The sequence below is a fragment of the Tursiops truncatus genome, chromosome 12, assembly GCF_011762595.2.
Source record: "Tursiops truncatus isolate mTurTru1 chromosome 12, mTurTru1.mat.Y, whole genome shotgun sequence".
Taxonomy (NCBI): Eukaryota; Metazoa; Chordata; class Mammalia; order Artiodactyla; family Delphinidae; genus Tursiops; species Tursiops truncatus.
This window is the reverse complement of record NC_047045.1, coordinates 14,448,577-14,465,130: the sequence shown is the minus strand read 5'-3', so window position 1 is coordinate 14,465,130 and position 16,554 is coordinate 14,448,577.

The window sequence follows — 16,554 nt, the reverse complement described above, 5'->3', positions numbered from 1 at the left end:
TATGACCCGAGGAACCCATCGTAAATTGAAAATATCGTAAATCGAAGATGCATTTACTACACCTGACCTATCAAACATCATAGTTTAGCCTGGCCCACCTTAGATGTGGGCAGAACACTTACAGTAGCCCACAGTTGAGCATAATCATCTAACACAAAGCCTATTTTATAATAAAGTTTGAATACCTCATGTAATTTATTGAATACTGTACTGAAAGTGAAAAATGGAATGGTTGTCTGGGTACAGAATGGTTGTAAATGTATTGATTGTTTGCCCTGGTGATCGTGTGCCTGACTAGGAGCTGCAGCTGCCCAGCCTATCTAGAGAGTTATTATAGGGCATATCACTGGCCCAGGAAAAGATAAAAATCCAAAATTCGAAGTACAGTTTCTACTTGTGTATCACTTTGCACCATCATAAAGTTGAGAAATTGTAAATTGAACCATCAAAAGTTGAGGACCATCTGTATATGTTTAAAGAAGTTCCTTAAAGGCTAGTTGCAACATGGAATCTGAAATCATATCAATTAAATTTTTCACTGTGCACTGAAATTCATTGGTCTATTTTGAAAGTTGAACGGATCAGTGCCTTTGCATGGTTTTGTAACTTCATGCATTTGTCATTTGGTAACTAGTTTATGCAGATTTTTCAAGTGTTGACACATTTTATTAGGCAATATCAAAAAAATCACATTTTTTCTAACCTCATCAGAAAAGTCTTTAAATATTGGGGAGCCATCAAGCCCATGGTGGTGGATAAAAATTCTGCAAAATTCTGATTTTTATTTGGAAGTTTTAGTTTTTTATTAGCATCATCTACTGCTTCTTTTCAAATGAAATACTTTTCACATTTTTGAGAAAAGATTTGCCAAATGCCCAATTCTGATCATCATAGTTTGTCAGCCATTTTTTCAATTATTAATGATGTTCCATGAAAAAACTAATTCAGTTTTTAAATAACAGCAAAAGTCCTCTTCCTCAAGATGACCATTGCACTTCAGTATGCATACTTTCCACTTTATCACAAAATATTAAAAAATATCTTCAAGGGTTAGATCTGACAAAATTAATAATATTATTGCCTCAGCAAGGAGATTCTTAATATAACTGCTGTTTTTTAATTTTTTCACTATGAATGCATGTTAGTGAGGAACACAATGACTGTGCACACTTTTGTGCTACTGCCTTGATTCATGCTAAGACTCCAGCAGTTTTACCCACTATTGCTTTTGTACCATCCATGTAAATGTAAACAGAGTGCAAAAAGCAAATAAATCTTAGAATTGTTATGAATATAATCTTATCTCACAGACCTCTTGGAAGGGTCTCAGGGACATAGGGATCCACAGATCACAGCAGAACACGTGATACCAGATCACATAATGGTAGGAAGTTTTAATAAAAATTTTTAATATAAATGAGGGACTCGATAATTCTACTAGCATCCATTATTATTGGTTCAGCAACTCTTTATTCTAAAAATAATTAGGCCTTAGAATTTATCATTTTTGAGGCATTTTATAAGGGAAAAAATAAGGAATCATTTAATCAAAAGTACCCATCAAGGACTTCCCTGGTGGCGCAGTGGTTAAGAATCCGTCTGCCAATGCAGGGGACACGGGTTTGATCCCTCGTCTGGGAAGATCCCACGTGTCACGGAGTGTGCCACAACTACTGAGCCTGCACTCTAGAGCCCGCAAGCCACAACTACTGAGCCCACATGCCACGACTACTGAAGCCCGTGCGCCTAGAGCCCAAGCTCCAAAACAAGAGAAGCCACAGCAATGAGAAGCCTGCGCATCACAACGAAAAGAATCCCCTGCTCACCGCAACTAGAGAAAGCCTGCACACAGCAGTGAAGACCCAACACAACCAAAAATAAATAAATATATTAAAAAATATATTTAAAAAAAGTACATATCAATATCTATCTTTACATGGAGCTGTGTAGACACTGCACAGATGAAGTTAAACAGATTTTGTCTTGAGGAGTTTATAAACACTACAGACATAAAGGGCATAAACAGGGCCAGTAGTGAACATGTACATTAAATTAGTTAATAATGCCAATTTGGAGAAAGGAGAAAATTTAAAACTCTACCAAATGGCATTAAAGATCTGAATAAATGGAGAGCTACCCATGCATATAGATGGAGTGACTTGACAGTGTAAAACTGTCTACTCTCCCTGAATTACTCTCAGTCCCAATCCAAATGTCAGTTGTAACAGACAAATAGATTAATGGAATAGACATAAGAATAAAGAAATAATAGCTATAGCTATACTATTGTATAAAGGGAACTCCTAGAATCAACAAGACTGAAAACCCTAGAGAGATGGAAATATATATGAATAAATAACAAGTATATTATCTCAGTAAGTAAAGAAGAAAATCAATGAGATACTACTTTACACCCATCAGACAAGGGAAAATTGCCCAGTTCTATAATGCTAAGTGTTGATGGGGAAACAAGAATTCTTTCACACTTGAACACTGCCATTTTGGAGGACAATCTGGCACAGTAGTTGCACATATACCAATTATGTAAGATTATCCAATCACACTCCTAAAGGAAAAAAGGGAGAATCCTTACCAGAAAAAGCACGTAAGAGAATATGTTTTTCACAACATTGTGGAAGCAGGGAATTGGAAACAACCTTGTTGTCCACCACCAGAGGAAGAAAGCTGTGGGTGCACATTCCTGAAGATGACACAGCAGTTAGAAACAGCATCTTGATTGTGTTGATGGTTTCATGGGTATATGCATATGCCCAAACTTATCAAATTGTAGACTTTACATACGTACAGTCTCTTTTCTGTCAATTACACCTTAATAAAGATGTAAAGAAATACATGGATTAGAAATGATAAGCCTCCTTCACTCTTCCCCACCCAAAAGAAATCTCTTTGGAGATTATTAGGGTGTCAACTCATAATTCTTAAATTTGCTATAAAGGTAAAGAATCCAGCATTTATCTAGACATTCCTGCACAAACTGTATTTGAAGGTAATCAAATAGTTGGTGAAAGAAAGTTCTTTATAGAAAATCACAATTAATAAATGCAATAGGAGAAAAGAATGATAAAATCTCTATTTTCCATCCTACACTGAAATAATAGATCTATAGACAACTATCTTCAATGGTCCCTAAACCATGAGGTGAGAGGTGGATGAGGAACTTATCATAATTAGCAAGTCAGGCCAGCATCATCTGAATGCACTGATTAATCTAACCAAAGGAATATCATGTGCCTCCCATTATGTTACACTAGGAAATACATGGTACTATTCATGAAGTATTCTTACCAAGAAAACAAACAAACAAATGAATCAAACCAAGCCTTTAAATCTAACCACTAGGTTAAACAAGAAACATTTTAAATGATACCTCACGGACACAATCAGCCAAAAGACAAAATGTGGGAAATAATTTAGAAGAAATAATCCAGTTTCTACAAAGAAAGAAATATATATTAAAAAAAATATGGGGTGGAGGGTTGTCAAAAAAGAAAAAAAAAAAGAAACAGCGTAGCTCGTAGAAACATAATGCTTGGTGAAAATGGAAGAAAAAGAGTGAGATATATTTATGTACGTTTAAAGTACATACACACAAAATGACACTACATATTTCCAAAGATGCGTTTACACTTAAGAGTATACATTAAACACATCAGAGCAGTTACCTGTTGGGGAGGGGAGGATGGGAGTGAGGAATTTGATAATAGGAGGAAATCCATTTAAAATTGCTTTTTTTGCCTTGACTAAATCAATGATGATACTGTGCCGTGAGCCAAAGAATAAGATTAATTCACCCTCTGCATGTATCCCCCCCTCCTCTAAAAAAGACAAGAAAGAAAACTATACACATCATAGGATGGTAACAAATTCACATAGTCTGCATATTTGGACAAGGATAATTCGAAAAACTTGCTACCTACCAATTTTATGATTAATCAGGAAGATTAGCCAGAGAGCTGTAGAATTCTTGAGAGCTGAAAGAAGATCTCAGTAAAAGCTTTTCTAGTTCCCAGATTGCCAGTATATCTATTGCCCGACCATACCAAATTGATTTGTGTCTATTCTTCTTTGGAAAAGTCATCAACAAAGGAGACTCCACATCTTCTTTTAATAGCCTGTTTTAATATTTAACAAACAACCCTCTCAGGAAATTCCTTCTTATCTCTGTACTGTATTTTCACAGTTACTTTCCAGTTAGTTCTCAGAGAAGATGGATAAAAGTTGGTCTACATTTTCCTTATGATAATGCCTCATGTCTTAGGAGGTATTATTGTCTCCAGACTAATTAATTTCAACCCCTTCTACCTGTCCTCTTGGGTCTTATTTATTCACCACTTTAATCATATTATTAAACTACTCCAAACTTCTCCACTTCACAGCATCGTCAAGGTAAGGAGACATAAACTGAATGCAATACTAACTCCACAATGGCCCAATGTGTGACTAATTGAGAGAGAAATTATTTCCAACTATTGCTACCAGGAGTCCTTAAAGATAATAACTAGTGGCTGGGAGATCTCATCAACCTTTTTCTTTATGCATTTTAATTATAACAATTCCTTACATGTATAAATGTTATTGTTACAAAGAACTGTCTAATTTGGTCTTCCAACAACTCTATAATGACAGGAAAGATGTCACGATTCTCACTGCATAGATGAGTAATGTAAAGTGCAAAGAGGTTAAAGTAACTTGCCTGAGGTCACTGAGCTCTTAGGCGTTGGAGGTAGGACTTCTGATTCTAAGCATCTAGGAAGCAAGCTTGATTTCAAGCCTGTGAAGAGCTCGAATGGGAGGCAGTACAGAGCAAGAGAAAGAACATTAATTTGTTGCCAGAGGACTTGGATTGAGACTCCAGCTCTGCCACGGGCAATGGTGTGACCAGACAGGGATAATAATAGGGTTGATGTGAACATTATGGTTAAGGTGCACTCTATAAACTTTTTGTTTGTTTGGTTTTATAAATTTATGTATTTGTTTATTTTTGGCTGCATTGGGTCTTCATCGCTGCACGCGGGCTTTTCTCTAGTTGCGGCTAGCGGGGGCTACTCTTCGTTGCGGTGTGCCGGCTTCTCATTGTGGTGGCTTCTCTTGTGGAGCATAGGCTCAAGGCGCGCGGGCTTCAGTAATTGTGGCACGTGGGCTCAGTAGTTGTGGCTCGTGGGCTCTAGAGTGCAGGCTCAGTAGTTGTGGCGCGCGGGCTTAGTTGCTCTGCGGCATGTGGGATCTTCCCGGGCCAGGGATCAAAACTGTGTCCCCTGCACTGGCAGACAGATTCTTAACCACTGTGCCACAAGGAAGTCTCTAAACTTTGATTTTTCATGTTTTCTTTGTTCTGATGATTTGAATACATCTGCTTTAAGAAGCTATTCCAAAATAACTTTCCTTTTCTTCTTTTTAAGAAGTTATTCCAAGGTAATTTTCCTTTTCTTCTCTGTTCCCACATCACCAGTTTAATTCTTCTTGAAAATATGGTCTTTTGATGTTATCAGTTGTTTGGTTTTTCTTCCCTTTGCACCTGGAGCAACATTCCGTTGCTCCTCTTGTATTTTAGATATTTATTGACAAAATTGGGAACTAAGAAACACATTCACTCTGACACTTTTGTCCTTCCTTAGATTACAAAATCAGCCTCAAAATATTAATTGACTATGGACAAAAAATGAAAAGCAATAGATATTTGTGCTCCTTTATATTTGTGGGTTTTGAAGCAGTAAAAGAGGGAGCAAATGACCACAGGCATTGAGGGAAAAATAATTAATATCATGTAACTTATGCGAGTCTCATGACTCTTTAAACCTTTAAAAGTTAGTGTTGGAGAGCAAAACCTCAGAACGTGTCAATGATCCACTATTGCAATACTTTATTGAACAGAATTGTAGTAGTTATACACCAGATTTTCCCAACTAGAGTCACAAAGTCTTCACAATTATAAACAATGTGTAAACTTTATTTCTTGCTATGTAGGGAATTTCTGGAAGTATCTGATTAACACTCCACTTCTAGAAAAGTCCCTCTTTTCATCCACATAATTGGTCCAGAGCCTCTGTCCATGTTTCCAAAGTTTCCAGAGTCAGTGATTACTGACTTACTTATGATTCGGTTATTCAATACTTCCTTGGATTACATGAGCCAGTTTATTTTTTCTTTTGTCTTAATGTGGTAAAAACGGATACCTCTTTCACCATCCAACTAATATCTGCTACAACTAATGTTTACATGGTTGAGGTGCTGTCTGTCAGATGGGATGCTGAGCTGAGCTGGTCATGTGGAAATATGTAGAATAGAAAGTAACATTAAGCTGGCAACAAAGAAAAAATCACGCAGCATGGGAACATGTAAAAACTTTACCTAGTGAGTATTAAAGAGTACACAGTCAGGGCATCACCAACATAGTATTGAAAGAACATCAAGTGAACTGTCTGATAACTGTCTCTGCTTTTATAGACACTGTGAGATATTATTATACAGTTGCCATTGACTGTGTTGTAATTGTTGCTCACTTTAGCTTTGCTTCAAGTCTTTAACTGTTTCAATGTGCTGCCATAGCTAATATTAAAAAGTGTGACAGGAAAATAGAAGGTATGAGGACTCAGACTGACATACACAGTAGAAAAGAAAGAAGCTGAAACATACCATATTTTCTCAGTTCTAGTCTTTTCTCTCTTCACATTTAATGTGTCTAGAGTTGGAATGTATTTTACAGTGATAATTTCTTAAAACCCGCCAGTCATCAGGGAAGAAAAAAAAAAAAAGTACGTTGTCTTGTCATTGTCTGCGTATGTGCAAACGTGTGTTTCGAAGGAATCTGTTCAACTTGTTATTTACTATTGAATTTTAAGTTAAATGGGGATCTTCTTTTTGTGAAGTGAAAGCCTTTCACTAAAGCATTGGACATTTATCTGTCAAAAGCTCCCAGCTGGCTTCTAAGAGAGGTAACTTTTCATTTACATAAAAACCCTGCGATTTTACTGAAATAGAAAGTGCAGGAAAAACACTGGTATTCCTCAACATGCCTATAAATTCTCCCGTCAAGTCTTAAGATGTTAAAGAGGTAAAGGTTTGAGCACGAACTATGAAATGTAGTGGGTCACCAATGCAGACCTCTTAGATGTCAGCCATGCAGAAGATTTACTCTCAAATTCTGATTTGCTGCTGAAGGAAAACATGTAAATATGTGGATAAAAGAATGATATTATTGGCAAGTTAAAATAAACTATTTTTATTTAATATAGTTTTTTTCCCCCTTGAAAGCTACTGTAAAATGGGTGAGGTGGCAACTTATAATTGAGGGATTCATGTATTTTTTTCTGTGTTTCTAACAGATTGCTAGTTGTGACTCGAGTATCTGTTTTTCAAATACGTGGGTCTAAAAAAAAATGTCGTTGAAATAAATACACCCAGCTCCAATTGTAATTGCTTAACAAATAATTTTATTCTCTTCATCTTCTAAAACTTTCAGGACATCATTAGTTAATATACACTGAAGCTTGAAGGTTTTGTAAGTTTCTACTACCATATTTTTTAAATTATCTTTTTTAGAAAAAGTTGGAAAATTTTTTATGAGAGGTTTTCACCAGGAAGTTTACTGAAAACAATTGGTGATGATTAAATGTTTCATTGCTACTTTAGGAATTCTTTTTAAACTCTCACAGAGATTGGAATTAATTGGGATTGAAACAAGAATTGATCTCCAGCCTCAAATCATTTGAATGACCTGGCTCTGAAAGAAAACAGAAAACTGTATACTTACTTTGAGGCTAGTGATAACTGAGATGGAGTGATCATTAGTAAGGCAAATAGTAAATATAGCTGGCCATGCACTAGGTCTTATATACCCTCGCTTTTCTTTCAGTATCAATGGACCTGACAGAATATTTAAGTGATCTTTAGCTCAGAGTTGCAAAAGTGTTGAGACTTTTTATTGTAGAATCTCTCACTTAATTGAATTCTATAGCCTATCTAGAATCTGTGGTCTATGTCCAGAATACATAGCTTTCTTAGATCTTTCATATTCTTGTTTTATGAATATGTGTCTGATGTGTTAATGTTAATACGCCCTTTTGTAAAGCAAATTTCATTATGTAAAGATGTTTAATTTTTTTTTTAAGTAATTGAATACCTTTGTTTATCAGGGCCCTAGTAAAAAGCAGTGTGGGTTATTGTCGCTTGATACTAACAGATGAGATTCAGTGCCTTTGATCGGCTTGGATTTCCACAGGCATGGATCTTGAAATAGTCTCCATATCATGCTAAGATACTGCTTTAAAAAACTTGTCGCTTTTTCCACCTGTGCCACCAACTGCCCACCATTGTTCGAGGGAAGCCACGTGCAGGCATGACCAGACTTCATGATCTTTATCATTGTTATTATAGTCCATAAGTTAAGTGAATACATTCAAAGCATTTCCTACAATCATATATTACCTTTGAGATTACAACTGCTTGTATTAGATTTAGCTGCTTTTCAGCTGCCACATTTTATATCAGTATTGCATAGGTAAATGATCATTTCCTTCCAGGGAGAAAAATACTTTATCCAACACAATGGGTACAATGGACAAACTTACATAATGATTTAAATTAATAACTATAGAAAGAACATCTATGAAAGGTGGGTTTTCATTTACAAAAAAAGACTTGGTATTTTTTAAAAAATCAATATTTACTCATTATATTAAAAAAATTTTTTTAAATGTAGTTCTTACCAAAAAAAAAGAGAGAGAGAGAAAGACTTAGTAGAAAAACTCAGAATATATAGCTCTATTTATTATATTGGATAATTGGCAAGTTAGATATAGCCTCAAATATTAATGCAGAAGATGCTTCAGTGATCAAAGAAAGCACTTCCCTCTTTAAATAAATTTTATTTTGGTATATTACTGACTCTGTTGTTATGGGTGAACTGCTTTTTAGATATACACTGCTTAATTCTTGAATTGAAGAAACCAAAATGAGAAACCGACAAAGGGAGAACTGAGTATAAGTTGAGTCTGAGACATGACAGGAAAATAAAAAGGTGAACGGATGATGGAAAATATTTTTAAAGTATGACTTCATTGTTAATGATTCTTTTCACCAGAGGAACATTCCTAGGTATGAAAAATGAAACTCAAGGGAGCTTTAGATCAAAAGATGGTGCTTAATAAGCATAATTAAAAAGTAAGGAAATGGACTTTCTCATGAACATAATGTTTTGGAGGTTCTGAATTGTTAGAAATGACATAGAAATAATTACACTTCCCCTATATATAAATCAAGATAGAGTGAATTATTCTAGAATGATTAAAATGACTAGTCTACATCCTGAGACCTAGTGTTGCTTGACTGAAAAGAGGAAAGTAGCAAAGAAATGGTTTACTGTGAGAAAGAATGATGTGAGGCCTGAGGCCCACTCTGAGGCCTGAGTGATCTAGATTCCTAATTTATCCTCAGAGGGTAATTTTATGGGGATATCTTTCTCCTGTGCTTTTACAACGGGTCTGATTGTTCTGTTCTACTCTGCTATGCAAGTACATGGAGGACTCATTTAAAAACTCTCTGTGTATCAAATATAAGTTACAGATTCCATGTACAGAAAATATGAACACATATACAAACATGTGCACACAGTTACAAGATGTTCACAGATTCCAAAGCTCTGTGTACCTGATTCCAGGTTAAGAAACTATTTTGCAATGTCACGTATGCTATGAACTTGCTGTAAGCACAGCCTTTCCTCTGCCACTGAAGTCTATATAACTTCCATAATATGATAGTCTCGCCTGCCAGTAGGTAAAATGCTTGCTTGAGAATAGAACAGCAAAGAAGAAGAGCTTTGTCTAACAGTAGTAAACTCCAGAGGGGTGCACACCAGTACACAAAAGGAATGAACAAGCCTTAAATATTAGACAGTCTGTCGTCACTGACAGCCCCAAAGAAGTCAAACCTCAAATTTGTCTAAGGCTCAAAGTTTAGCTCTTGATTTTATGGTAGATTTGATAGACAAACGTATGCTTTATATAAGTAACTGTAGAATAATTTATATTTTTCTTCTTTTAAATGGTTAAAAAAATATGTCTTTATGACATTCCAACAACTAACTAACCCTAGGGGCCAAAAAAAAAGGACACAAAAAAGAGTATGGCTGGTTTCCAAGCTTTTCTGCAAAGAATAGTGCAGTGATGAAGAAGAATTAGCCACAGCAGTTAAATCTCTTGCTTAGATTTTTTTTTTTCACAATTAGAGGATGCACTCATCATACAAAGTCTTACTGTCAAATTGATCCCAATAGCTTACACTGAACACCTTTTATGAAACTGATGGGTGAAAATTATATAAGTCAAGCACCAAGATGAATACAAAAGTGACAAGCTTTTTTCCCCCTTGGGGAAAAGTCACGTTTTTTACAGCATCAAAGTTTTAAAATATTACTTAAAAATTAGCATAAAGTAAGAGAGATAAGTTAGTCAAATTTGGGTGAGTTAAATATTTTAAAAGTTGAAGAATGGACTTCTGCTTTCAGCCAAGATGGAATAGTAGGGACTAGATTTACTTTCCTGACCGAAACAAATGAAAAACTGAATAAAACATATGCATCATTGGTTTTTAAGAAACTGGACATCATGAAATGAGTGATAGTGATTCTAAAAAACAGGAAACAAATGAGATGAGCACGAAGATGGTCTCAGTTTATTGCCTACAAACAGTTTCTAGATCGTGGCACAGATTGGAAGAATTCAGGTGGATACCGGGTAGTCTCTCTGAGTTCAGAAAGCATAGTTGGAGTCCAGGGAGGCCAAGGCTGCTAGAGTTTGCAGGGCACAGAGGAGAGAACTTTATAAACGGAGATATCCTACACATACTAACAAAGCTCACTCAAGAAGAAATAGATCATTTTAATGGTCATCTATCTATTAAAGATATGGAATTTTTATAGAGAAAACCCCAAGTCCAGATGGCTCTATTGGTGAATTCTACCCAAATATTTTTTAAAAGATAACAATCTTATAAAAGCTCTCTCAGAAAAGTAAAAAGAAAAAAAAATACTTTCCAACTTATTCTATGAGACCAGCTTTACTCAGATATGAAAAACAGACCAAGACTTTACAGGAAAAAAACTACAGGCTAATATTTCTCATAACACAGATGCAAAAATTCTCAACAAAATTTTAGTAATTTGAAGCAAAAAGTGGGTTCCAAGTGGGTTTTTTTCCCCTCAGGAATGCAAGGTTGGCTTAACATTTAAAAATCTATCAATGTAATTCATCACATTAACAGACTAACAAGGAAAACCACATGATCATCTCAGCTGGTGCAGAAAAGCATTGAACAAAATCCACATCCATTCCTGATTTAAAAAAACAAAACAAAACCTCTCCACAAACTAGGAAAAAAGGAAACTTCCTTAATCCAATAAAGGGCATTTATGAAAAGCCCACAGCTAACATCAGACTTATCGGTGAAAGACTGAATGCTTGTCCCATAATGTCAACAACAAGGCAAGTATGTTAGCTCTCAATATCTCTATTCACCATTTCATTGGAGGCTAGGGTAAGCAAAAGAAATAAAACGTATGGAATTTAAAAATAAAGTAAAACTGCCTTAATTCATAGGCAACATGACTTTCCTATCAGGAAAATTTTATGGAATCACATAAAATGTTTTAGAACTATTAGAGCTTAGTGAGTTTGAAGCATACAAGATCATTATACAAAATTCAATTGTTTTTCTGTATGCTAGCAATGAAAAATGAAAAATTGAAAAAAATTTTGACAAAGAAGCAAAGGCAATTCAGTGGAGAAAGGATTATCTTTTCAACAAATGATAATAGAAAATTTGGATATGCATGTGCAAAAAGTAAATTTGATCAGCATCTCACATCATATACAAAAATTAATTCAAAATGGATCAGAGTACTTAATAAAATCTAAAACTATACAACTTCTAGAAAAAACAGACTAGAAAATCTTGAGTTAGGCAAAGGTTTTATAGATATGATTCCAAAAGCATGGTCCATGAAAGAAAAAATTGAGCTTCATCAAAATTCAAAATTGCTCTTCAGAAGACACTGTTAAGAGAATGAAGAGACGAGCCACAGATTGGGAAAAAGTATTTGCAAGTAATCATTATATATATCTCATAAAAATTTATATCCAGATATTTAGAAAAACATCTCTCAGGTCTCATTAATAAGAAAACAAATAATACAATTTTTTAAATGGCTGAAAGATTTCAATAGACCCTCCACCAAAAAAGATATAAGGATAGAAAATAAATACATGAATGGTGCTCAATGTCATTAGTCTTTAGGGAAATGCAAATTAAAACTATAAGATACCACTCTGTGCCTATTCAAAAGGTTAAAATTAAAAATAACGACCATACCAAGTTTTGTTGAGAATGTGGAGCAACTGAAACAAACAATTAAAAAAAAAAAAACAAAACTAAAGTTAGGCATATCATTTTGAAACTACAGCAATCAAAGATAAAGGAAAGATGCCACAAGAAATCAGAGGGGAAAAAAACCTTACCTATAAAGGAAAAGGAATTATAATTACATCTGACCTCTCCTCAGAAACCAAGCAAGAACAGAGTACAGTACAATATTTAAAGTATAAAGAGAAAAAAACCATCAACCCAGAGTTCGGTACCCTGTGAAATTGTCTTTCAAAAGTGAAGGAGAAATAAAAACTTTCTCAAATAAACTGATATTGAGGATATTTGTTGCCAGTAGACCTGCCTTTTTTTATGCTAATATATGAGTGAAATGAATGTTAGTAATGATACAAGGGACAAGAGGGAGGAATTAGGATTATTAGGATTATTTTGTTATTAAAAGGTATTCACACTACCCATGAAGTAGTGTAGTTATTTGGACTTGGATTAGTTGAAAATGTATATTTCAAACTTCAGGGCAACCACTAAAAAAAATTAAAAAGATGTATAATTGATATGCATAAAGAAAAGAGAGAAAATGGAATCATATAAAATGTTCAGTTAGGACCACAAAAGGCAGAAAAAGAGTGGAAGAAAAAAATAGGAACAAAGAACAAGGGCAACAAATAGAAGACAACAAATATGGTAGACATTAATCCAACTATATCAACAATCACTTTGAATATCAATGGTCTAAATGCACCAATTAAAAGACAGAGATAGAGTAGATCAAGAAATAAGACCTAACTATATAATGTACACAAGAAACCCACTTTCAATATAAAGATACACATAGATTAAAAGTAAATGGATGGAGAAAAATATACCATGCTAACGCGAATCAAAAGAAAATAGAAGGGACTTCCCTAGTGGCACAGTGGTTAAGAATCCACCTGCCAATGCAGAGAACACAGGTTCGAGCCCTGGTCTAGGAAGATCCCACATGCCGTGGAGCAACTAAGCCCGTGCGCCACAACTACTGAGCCTTCGCTCTAGAGCCCGTGAGCCACAACTACTGAGCCCACATGCCATAATTACTGAAGCCCACGTGCCTAGAGCCCAACACAGCCAAAAATAAATACATTTATTTATTTAAAAAAAGAAAATAGGAGCAGCTGCATTAATTTCAGAGCAGACTTCAAAGCATGGAAAGTTATCAGAGATAAAGATGGGCATTACATGATGATAAAGGAGTCAATTCTCAAAAACCAAAATCCTTAACGTGTATTTACCTAACAGCATAGTGTCAAAGTATTAATACATGAGGCAAAATTGACAGAACTTCAAGGAGAAATAGATCCATTCACTATCACAGTTGGAGATTTGAACAGCCCTCTATCAGAAGTGGACATATCAGCAGGCAGAAAATCAGAAGGATATAGTTGAACTCAACAACACCAAAAATCAACTGTGTATAACTGACACCTATATACTGCTTCATCCAACAACAGCACACTACACATTCTTCTCAAGCTCACATGGAACATTCACCAAAAGAGTTCATATTATGAGCCATAAAACATACCCTAATTTAAAACAATAGAAATCAAACAATGTCTGCTCTCAGACCACAATGAAATTAAACTAGAAATCAATAACTGAAATATAACTGGAAATTCCCAAAATATGTGAAGATTAAACAACGTAAATAACATAGGAGTCAAAGAAGAAATCTCAGGAGAAATTTTAAAATATTTTGAACTAAAGGAAAATGAAACACATAACTTAAAAATTGTGGGACGCAGTGGAAGTAGTGCTTAGAGGGAAATTTATGATATTGAGTGCAGGCATTAGACAGTAAAAAAGAGCTAAAATCAATAACCTAAGTTTTCACCTTAGGAAACTAGAAAAAGAAGAGCAAATTAAATCCAAAGTAAGCAGAAGAAAAGAAATAATGAGAATTAGAGCAGAAATCAAGGAAACTGAAAACAGGAGTTCAGTAGAGAAAGTCAACAAAATCAAAAGCTGGTTCTTTGAAAAAGATAGGACATAAATCACTAATATAAGAAATGAAAGAGAGGACATCACTATAGATCCTATAGACATTAAAAGGATAATAGAGGAATACTATGAGTAACTCTATGCTCATGAATTTGACAAACTAGATGAAATGGACCAATTCCTTGAAAGAAAATTTGCCAAAACTCATACAAGAAATAGACAATCTGACTAGGCCTATATCTAGTAAAGAAATTGAATCCATAATTGATAACTTTCCAAAACAGAAAACACCAGCCTTCACTGGTGAACTCTACCAAACATTTAAGGAAGAAATTATGCCACTGGTCTGCAGTCTCTTCCAAGAAGCAGAGAAAATACTTCCTAACTTAAAATATGAGGCCAACATTACCCTTTACCAAAACCAGACATTGTAAGAAAACGACAGACCAGTATCCTTAATGAACATAGATGAAAAGATCTCTATCAAAATATTATTTCCTATGTACCAATAATGAACAAGTGGAATTTGAGATTAAAAACACAATACAATTTATATAGCGCCCCAAAACACAAAATATGTAGGTATAAATTAATAAAATATGTACATGATCTAATGAGGAAAACTACAAAATTCTAATGAAAAAAATCAAAGAACTAAGGAAATGGAGAGACATTCCATGTTTATGGACAGAAAGACTCAATATTGTCAAGCTGTCTGTCCTTCCCAACTTGATCTATAAATTCAATGCAATCCCAGTTGAAATCCCAACAGTTATTTGTGAATATTGACAAACTGATTCTAAAGTTTATACAAAGAGGCAAAAGACCCAGAATAGCCAACACAATAATGAAGGCCAAGAAATTGACACTACCCACCTTCAATACTTACCATAAAGCAACAGTAATTAAAACAGTATGGTATTGGTGAAAGAATAGACAAATAGATGGATGGAACAGAATGGAGAGCTCAGAACCACCCTTCCCCTACACAGCTCTCACAAACATAGTCAACGGATCTTTGACAAAGGAGCAAAAGCAATCCAGTGGAGCAAAGATAGTCTTTTCAACAAATGTTGCGGGAACAACTGAACTTCCACATGCAAAAAATTGAATCTACATACAGATCTTACATCCTTTACTAAATTAATCAAAATGGATCATAGACCTAAATGTAAATTATAAAACCTAAAAATCTTAGAAGATAACGTAGGAGGAAGTCTAGATAACCTTGAGTTTGGAGATGACTTCTTAGATACAACACCAAAGGCACGATTCATGAAAGAAATAATTGATAAGCTGGACTTCTTTACAATTACAATGTGTTTGCTCCGTGGAAGACAATGTTAAGAGAATGAAAAGACAAGCCATGGGCTGGGAGAAAATATTTACAAAACACAATCTGATAAAGGATTGTTACCCAAAATATACAAAGAACTCTTAAAACTCAACAAAAAAACCACACAACCCAATTAAAGGGCCAAAGACCTTAACGGACACCTCGCCAAAGAAGATATATAGATGACAGATAAGCATATGAAAAAATGCTCAACATTATAAGTCATCAAGTAGATGAAAATTAGAACCACAATGAGATGCCACTATAAATCTATTAGCATGGCCAAAATCCAGAACACTAAGAACGCCAAATGCTGGTGAGGATGTGGGGAAACAGGAACTCTCATTCATTGATACTGAGAATGCAAGATGGTACAGCCACTTTGGAAGACAGTTTGAAGGTGTCTTACAAAACTAAATATACTCTTATTATATGATCCTGTCATTGCACTCAAAATTAATCAAAAAATTTGAAAACCTATTTCCACACAAAAGTAGGCACACGGATGTTTGTAGCAGCTTTATTCATGATTGTCAAAACTTGGAAGCAACCAAGATGTCCTTCAGTAGGTGAATAGATAAATAAATTGTGGTACATCCAGTTAATAGACTATTATTCAGTGTTTTTAAAAAATGAAATATCAAGCCACAAAAAGACATGCAGGAACCTTAAGTACATATTTACTAAGTGAAAGAAGCCAACCTGTAAAAGCTACATACTGTATGCTTCTGACTATATGACAGTCTAGGACAGTCAAAACTATGGAGGCAGTAAAAAGATCAGTGGTTGCCAGGGGTTGGGGGTAATGGCGTTAGTGACTGTTCCAGATTAGAGGAGAGTTG